Source organism: Chelon labrosus (genome assembly GCF_963514085.1).
Source record: "Chelon labrosus genome assembly, chromosome: 20".
In the NCBI taxonomy this organism is placed as follows: domain Eukaryota; kingdom Metazoa; phylum Chordata; class Actinopteri; order Mugiliformes; family Mugilidae; genus Chelon; species Chelon labrosus.
In genome coordinates, this window is record NC_140353.1 from 9,707,059 (window position 1) to 9,716,068 (window position 9,010).

A 9,010-nucleotide genomic window follows, 5' to 3' on the forward strand; every position below is an offset into this window, starting at 1 on the left:
GATGTGTACAATGTGTACGTCGCTCGGAGGTTGCGCTAGACTTTTTCGTTGTCTGTCATTTTGATCCGTCACTTTAATTTTTTTAAATGATAATAATGACATATTCAATAGCATTTAATTTTCTTTAACTTTAAGTACTTTTTCAGAACAGTATTGACGTTAAGTGGTAAAAAAAAAATGAAAAAAAAAAGTTTGGGCTGCCGACACGTCTTGTCTGTACTGCTAGCACTAACAGCTCTTAGATGGCACCGTAGGGTTGAAGTGCTTTGGTGGCATGCAAACTCTGTGACGTGTGCATCAGTGTAATCGGTGTACCAGGAAATCGTGCACTGACAGAAGTTCCGTCATGTTTGGAATACAAACTGCCATTAGAGCCAAGAGCCAATTAATAACGTCACTCGCCACCAAGTGGTCAGGGATGTGAATTGCAATCTGTCAAAATGACAGATGGTCTTCAGATGTTTCCATCACAGTTTAAAAAAAAATGGTCAGTGACGGAAAATATTCGGTTAATGCGACCCCTGATGCCGCTGTTCCTCTACAGTCCATCATCGCATGAAGCCCGCCCAAATGATTTGACTGGCCCTGCAGATCTTTGCTGGAGCATACTCAGGTCAGTTCCCATTGAAGCGAATCCAGACCTGACTAAGACCCTTACCCTATTCCCATTCGTCTGTCAAGCGGCAAGTGGCTTGATTCACCCAAAACAAAACAAACATCTTCCTGTGACAACAGTGGTTGCTAGGTTTCTTTCTTCAGCTTTTCTCTTGATGTAGGCAAGGTACTGTTTTTCAGTTTTGCACGGCACCATCAAAGTCTTTTACTGATGTTCAGCCAAACATAACATAGCCAAACAAGACCCCTCCCCTCAGAGTCATGTCAGTACTGGTCCTCTAATCACTTCCTTCCTTCACCGTAATCTTCCAGGCTAATCAGATTTTCTATTCTACACGAAATAGACATGTGTGTCTGTGCGTATGTCCTGCATTACAAATGATTCACCGAGATGGACTGACAGCTCCATTATCCAGCTTGTGACTCCAAGATCTTATCTGAGAACCAAGATTATCATTTATATCAGAGGCAGAATGTGGAGAGATGCTAAGATATCACAGCGCAGCTAAATAGGGGCAATAGTAAACCGAAGGGCACTTTGAAATTGAATAGCACAGACAAAGCGCTGAAGAGCTATCAATAATGTGTGAAAACTGATCTGGTGTGTGACAGTCATCCGATTAACGTGCAGAAGACGCATGACCACGAGGAAGCAAGAGACGAGAAGGACGAACTATAATAAGATTAGATTCTTCCTTAAAATGATGGTGCAATGATGAATTTCAGTTCCTCATATTTGTGTTGGTCATAGTTTAGACACTGGAAAGCCACGTCTAAGGTGTTGTATGGTATAAATGTGTAATTGTGATATTTTATGGTCTGTAATTTGATCGGTGAACAGCGACTTCCTCCTCCAGCTGGCCATTCTGTCGTCCACCATTCATTTCCCATGATATTTCAAAGCAGGCCGCCTGTTATGCAATCTAATAACAATATAGATTGTTTCCTACTTTTCTCATTCGCTGTTTGAAACTCAGACTTAAGCCTTACTTAATTTATGTTTTATTCACTTGCACGTTTGTTTGGTCTATGTACCAAAGAGTGTATTGTGTTTCCACTGACACCTGTCTAAGACGTTTCCTTGAAATGAAATGTGTCGGGAAAGAGGAACTGGGAGTCCAAACAGTGTAACAAGAGTATGTTATGTAACTCCGTTATTTAAACAGTCAGTGGCCTAATGGCATGTGATTATATTAGAGTATTTACTTTCTCAAATGACTTTTTCACGTTATTCACGTTCTGGGTCAATACCGGTGCGAGGACATTCATTCTTGTGACAAATTCAACCTTTTACAAGAACCTGTCGGACTGCAGCTCACGTTTTCCTGGATTTCACCGACAGCAGCCAACATCTCTTCTGAATGCCAAGCAAACTATTTGCATAGTTTGTGTGTGTGTGTATGTGTTTGTACTTGTAATGTTGTCTTAATATGAGGTATCTTACGCAAATGGATTTAACCAGAGAAAATGTTATCATATTTGTGGAGCATTCAGAAATGACTCACACCCACTGTTGCGTGCTGGTTTAAAAGTATGACGGAATTCTACCTGGACACATCATTTCCTATTTGAAGAACAATAGATCCACAGTTTAGTTCCCTGATGTTTATAAAAACAATCTAAAATGATAGCGTGCCTCACAACCTCCTTCAATCTCGACTCCTCTGCCAGAGACCTTGGTGCTTGAGGGTCCTGCGCAATATCTTAGCCGTTCCTAGTACTACACACTTCTGGACAGAGATCTCAGATGTTGTTCCTGGGATCAGCTGGAGCCACTTATCCAGTTATGGGGGTCAAAGCCCTAAGTGTTCCTATTACCACAGAGACCACTGTTGCCTTTACCCTCCACATATTTTTTAGTTCCTCTTTCAATGTTTGGTATTTTTTGAGCTTCTCATGTTCCTTTTTCCTGATATTGACACCACACGGTGTCCAGTCCAGTCCTACAATGTCTTGTCCAGTCCTACAATGTCTCTATCTAGACGTTCCCACATGATCTTGGCTCTGCCATTCTCTACTACATTCGGAGATGTCTCCCGGTACATACCCAGCACAGATGTTCTTGTACGCTTTGCTATCAACTTGATTGTGGTGTTCCATGTATGCTGTGCCTGCTAGCGTTTCACATCCTGCTGTTATTTTTGCACAGCCTGCGCCTAGGCGTCAGTGTGATATATCCCAGACCTGTTGATCTTGTACTCAGGGACTGTTCCTGTGCTTCCTTGTAACTTGTGTGTTTTTTCGCTCTCACCATTATTGGTAATTGAATAGGCAGATGGTAAGTAGCGCGCAGGACCTTGCCTAAGGGCACATACTGGCTCATCTGTACAACAACTTCTGCAAATGTGAATGTACACACACTGCATATCCATGAAATAAACTCCAAAACCTGTCAAGTTAAAGATATAAATAAATAGTCTTGCTAACAAAACATAGCTTTATTTATTGATTTGTTTATTTCCTGAAAGATATGCACCGTTTCTGTTCAGAAATAGCATTTGTTGTGCTTTACCAGGAACTACAATAACAATAGCAAACCGCTGCCAATGAAAACACAGGCGTAAGCAGTTTTATTGTTTACTGCAGGGCTGGTGGAGAACTAGCGGGAAACCGAGTTGTATCTTACTGTGGTATTGTTGACAGTTTAAAAATGATTCAGGTTTGTAATCATTTTGTGCTCATAGAAAAGGAGTTATCCGCTTTCACCGATTTTTTATTTTTCTTTCCAGTATTCAACCATTGTGAAACATTTGGAACGTGCTTTTATAGCCGATGGAAAGTTTGAACAATTGCTATTGTGTTAAATAGCCTAGTTTCGAGTTTCGAGAGATTTTTGTATGATGCCTCGTTTAATGATTAGCACTTGGCTTACTGTGTGTCTGCCTGTCTCTGGAAATGGGTATAAGAAAGTGGTTAATCAAAATAATAAAGAAGCTCCCCAAACTGAACAATTACAATATAACCTCATTAGAAATAGCCACAGGACCATTTGCATTAAAGGGGAATTACCGTTTTTTACGACCTGGACCTAATTTCTGGCATAAAATGCAATCGTTTACTCACCCATAAAAATTTTGTGTCATTTGGAGTCGTTCAGAAGATATTTAGATCCAGCAGAGCGCCGCGTATATCCATATAGTGGGAGTGACTGGGGCACCGAAATGCAGCCTGATGACACCATCCAGGTCAGAGGTTAGTAAGTCAATCTACAGACCCCGGATGATGAAAACAGGTAACTCTGGACTCAGTGAGGAATAGCACTAGCGTATCATAAAATATTGGTGAAATGAACGAGTTTCACGGCAGATAATGCGTTATTTAGAGGCTGCGTTTCGGTGCCCCAGTCACTTCCACTATATGGAAATACAAGGCGCTCCGCTGGATCTAAATATCTTCCGAACGACTCCAAATGACACCAAAGTTATATGGGTGAGTAAATGATCGTATTTCATGCCAGAAATAAAGTCCAGGTTGTAAAAAACAGTAATTCCTCTTTAGGACAAAGCTTACAATCACAACATGGACAAGTGCCTAATGTAAAAACTTGCTTTCCACTTGGAAAAATGGGCCCAGTCCAAGTTCATTTAATTCGGCTTAAAGAACTCAACATAGACATGCAGGACAGAGTGTACAGACAGTCTAATGACAAGATTTCACCATCTGTAAAACATGGCTACAGCTTTGCAAGGCCTCGCCCGAGTCACTAAAGTAGGCCACACTTGTATAAGTTGTATACTTTTTTTCGTAGGTCGATTTCCTGAAAGGTCTAGTCTAGCTTATTAAAAAAATTTTGCACATGTGCCGCAGACAGAACAGTTGTGACTTGTGGTTTTCTGGCAGCAAGATGTTGTTAGTCAGGGCTTTTGGGTCCTATGGGTCGAAGGGAAGGGCCTCTGTGAATCAGGCTTGTTCAAGTGCATGCCACAGATATTTGATCAATTTAGGATCTAGTGAATGTGAAGGCCAGGTCAATACCTTGTGGTGTTCTTTTTGTTTTTTTGAGTTGTTCCTAAATCGTTTTTGTGTGTGTGTGCTTGTGCACAAAGCTGCTGCTTGTAGTGACTTCTAACAGAATCGAGCCTCTGACAGTTCGTGCTTGAATTCTAAGTTTCAATAGTAGTAGTTTCAGTAGTAGTGCCAGGGCTTTGGCGCAGCTTTGCCATTCTTTTGCTCTTGAGACAAAATTAATTTATACTGACTAAACAGAATTATAGGTGCCATTGTTAAAATATTCCGTAAATAACCGTACGAACCTACACCATAGCAGACTATTAGCGAGTCGACTGCTGCATTAAATTGTTAGGAAGGAATGGGTGGCTGCTGGGGCATAAAACTTAAATTGCTCTGGCGCCGGGACTAATTCTAACTAAGCTGCTGTGAAGTTTTTCGTATATAACTTTCCATTGAAAAAAGCACCACAAACACAGTTCTAATCATCTATTTTTTATGTAAAACGACCCTTTGCTTTAACAGCTTTGTCACTTTAGACAAACACTCACCCAAAACCAGAGTTCTAATGTTTATAGTGACACGCCATGAATCTTTTGACATCACAAGACTTGCAGACTGAAAGAAAACAGATGCCAGCTACAACTGCCCGCTGCTGTACGTTTTGCCTCATTGGCGGGCGAGCACTGAGGTTTATTAAAAATGTCTGGGCGAGGGGGCGGAAAGGTTCATGTTCCTCTTCAAAAATATTCAGCTCATTTCCCGTCTCCTCCTGCCTGTCTCTTAACATTTTTTCCAGACTGCGGGCTCCGTTGCTCGGTGCTGATCCCGCCCCCGTTCCCTCTTTCATAACTCCTCGCAGGTTCGAGGCACAGCCCCTCGTGCACAGTACTTATCATGTTTTCACAGATGTCCCGTATAAACAGGGTCTTTGAAAGGAGAACAAGCAAAAGTTCACATGAGGTGGACTCGAACAAAACCAAAAGTCTGATGCTGGGAGTAGCACCAATAAGCTAATGTCTGAAGCCACTAATGCAACTTTAATGAGCATTGTGTGAGACCACAAATGCAGCCAGCCATTGAATAGAAAGCCCTTTGTTCAAAAATCCAAACCAATGCTACTCAAATGTTCCTGGCAGAGAACCTATACAGTCCACCCAATACTAACACCGCTATACAGATAAAATAAAATTAATTCTTTCAGTACAGCAGGATGAATCAGGTTTTAGAGAGTCACTTGATCCCTAAAATGTCTCACGTATCATTTTTATTTTCCTATCAACCAAAGCCGACAGAAAATGTCCAAATCTGCGTGTTCTGTTCTGGAAACTGTTCTCAAAAGCCAGCCGCCATGAGACATTATGCAATACTTTGCATCATCAGACAGTGGGAAGCTATAATTTAAACATTTCCTGTCTGAATTTCAGTTTTGTTTTCATTATGTGATGTTCAGGTAAGAAAAAAAAAGAAAAGAAAAGAAAAGAGTTGTGGAGGGGGCATGGTGCATCAGCTGCAGGAGAGAGGTCAGGAGAGCAGGGCCAGGTGAGAGTGATTGACACAACTGCATCCTGTTGGACTAATCACTCTCTCCTTTTAACACAGTAGCGTGCTGGACCTGGGAGAGACCAGACACGGCACAAGGACAGACACACTTGGCTGTCGGCAGCGTGAGCATATCCGAACGACACCGGATAATGTGTAAATGTGTTGTGAACTGAAATAAAATGAACAAAAACGTCAGTGCTCTCTGATTCTCTGCTGAAGAACCCACAGTGGCATCTGAGTACGCCACAACAGTCTACCAGGAAATCTACCATTTATGGTGAAAGAAAAGTGTTTACATCCAGCTGAAAGTTTGCTTATCTGTCCATGGGTGTTTACGGGTTAGAAAATAATCAAGTGAGACGTAAACTATGTGGGAGAAAGCCATTTGACTGGAAATGAATGGTTGATGTGTCAGCTGCTGGCGGTGTTGGTGTTGCTAAGTGTTGTTGTGACTCAAAATGATTTTACTGAACTATGGAACTTCCACCGGAGCATTTTTTTCTAATTAACATCTGCAAATGATACTGAGTAATAAGAGAACTGTGCTCACATCAGTTGCTATGTATAAGGTTTTCTTCAGACCACCTTAGCAACGTCTGTTTTCAATCAGGACATAGATTATTATTATAATTTTTTTTTTAATGCATAAAACGTTCCTTTCTGCAGACTGAGACACACAGATAAATATTACTGTATCCGCCTGATACCATGGCATTGCATATAATCTGTCTCATTTTGGGAGACACTGCAGGGAACTTTGTAAATTGAAGTCTTCTTCAAATGCCCATCACAGTTAAATCTCTAGTAATTCTACAAGAAATACACAGATCAAACATACCTAACTAGATATACATAAATCCACACCTTGTCTAGTTTAATATCAATTTAATGTCAAATTACATTAATGTTAACCCCTAACCCCTTAAGTCAAAGTATACCGTTATACTAAATTCTACCCACCAGCTGATGACCTTATTATTTGCACTTAATCCATTTTATAACCTTGTTTATGAATCTTCCCTCACTTTTCCTCATTTTCTTGCAATGAAGCTGATTCAGATTCTACAGTTGACAGTGTGCAATGCACAGTGTTGGGGAGTAACGGAATACATGTACCGGAGTTACGTATTCAGAATACAAATTATGAGTAACTGTATTCCGTTACAGTTACAATTTAAATAGTTGGTATTTAGAATACAGTTACATTGTGGAAATCAATGGATTACATGACGATACTTCTGTTTCACGAGTTTATTCCCTTTCTAAATAAATTAAGTCAACTCCATGCATTTCCCAGAAGCCCCAATATGAAAACGAAAAAATGAGCTGCGTGATCAGTCACAATGGAGTCGGAAGAGGAGCTAGCAGAGGTAGAGCTGGAACCGGCACAACAGGGCAAGAATGCGTTTTCATCGTGGAAATTCAAAGATCATTTCACCTTCAAGAAAGAGAAGGGACGCAATATAACTGTGCAGTGCAATCTCTGCTTGCCTCATCCTGAAGTTGCAACACCTATGTTAGATATATTAGGTAATAACAAATTCTGTACAAAAACAGAATATTTTATGTTTGTCTATTTTCCCACATTTAACAGCTGAGTAAATAAAGAAACTGAAAAGGGAAAATTGGTAAATTCTTCACTTTTTTAACAAAGCAAAACATCTTTTGCATAAACATACCCTTATAGTCTTGTTTCTCTACAGCAAATTATAATATATAATTTGCACTTTAAGGGAGACTTGGGCCTAACACATTCAGCCAGTTGGAACAGAAGAACACACCAGAATAGGCCTGTTTAGTAAGCAGGATTTGATGGTCGCATTCCTACACTTATAAAATGCAATTCAATGTGGAAGTAATCCAAGTATTCAGAATACGTTACTCAGATTGAGTAATGTAATGGAATACGTTACAAATTACATTTTTGGGCATGTATTCTGTATTCTGTAACGGAATACATTTTGAAAGTATCCTTCCCAACACTGGCAATGCATATCCACATTATTATAGAGTACAAGCATCTGAAAAAAAAGAATAATTGAATACAGAGCCCTCTACTGGACGAAATGTGTAGTCCACTGTGCCTTAGAAATATGAGAAAAAGACGACAGTAAGAACATGAGGCGCAGTAAAAATATGGTGTAAATATTAAATAAAAGTAAAAAATACTGCACTTTCAGTATAAAAGGTAAGGTGTACATTGCTTAAATGAAGAATGCATATTCACTTTATATAATTTTGCATATATTTTATTTATTGAATATACATGCTGCATGGTGTGGCATGAAACTAGTTAAAATACAAAATTTAGTGCAGCACTTTAACTGGATAAAAAAAACTGGATAAAAATGGAAATATTCAAGTACCATGACCTTCTAGTTATAGACTATACCTCTACTGTACAGACTGTACTTTTACTTTTGATGCCTTGTGTACATATTTCTAATATTTTGCCAATATCATGAATGCAGAACCTCAGTTTGTATTGACAGTAGCAGTATTTTATACTGTGGTGCGGCTACTTCAACAACAACAACAAAAAAAGCATCCTAATATAACATCGTCTTTAAGCCACATGGAAGCCACCTTACAGGTGCCATAAATCATGAGTAACATGTTAGACATAAGAATCGCTGGAAACAGAAAACAGCCTCCCTGGCTGGGTGAGCTCGAGATGACAAAGATCAGCATCGATCAACAGCCGTCAGACTTTCATTACAACACAGAGAAATGGACAGAGGCTTCCACTTCCACATCCCGATCCCTTCCCTTCCCATTCCCTGGCATTTCTGCTCATCTCAATCATCCTGTCATTTTCCATCAGCCCGTCCATCCGTCTGTGTGTCTGTCTCTCTGCTTGTCTCACTGCTCCGTTCGATGGATCCTCCATTAGCCCCTGGAG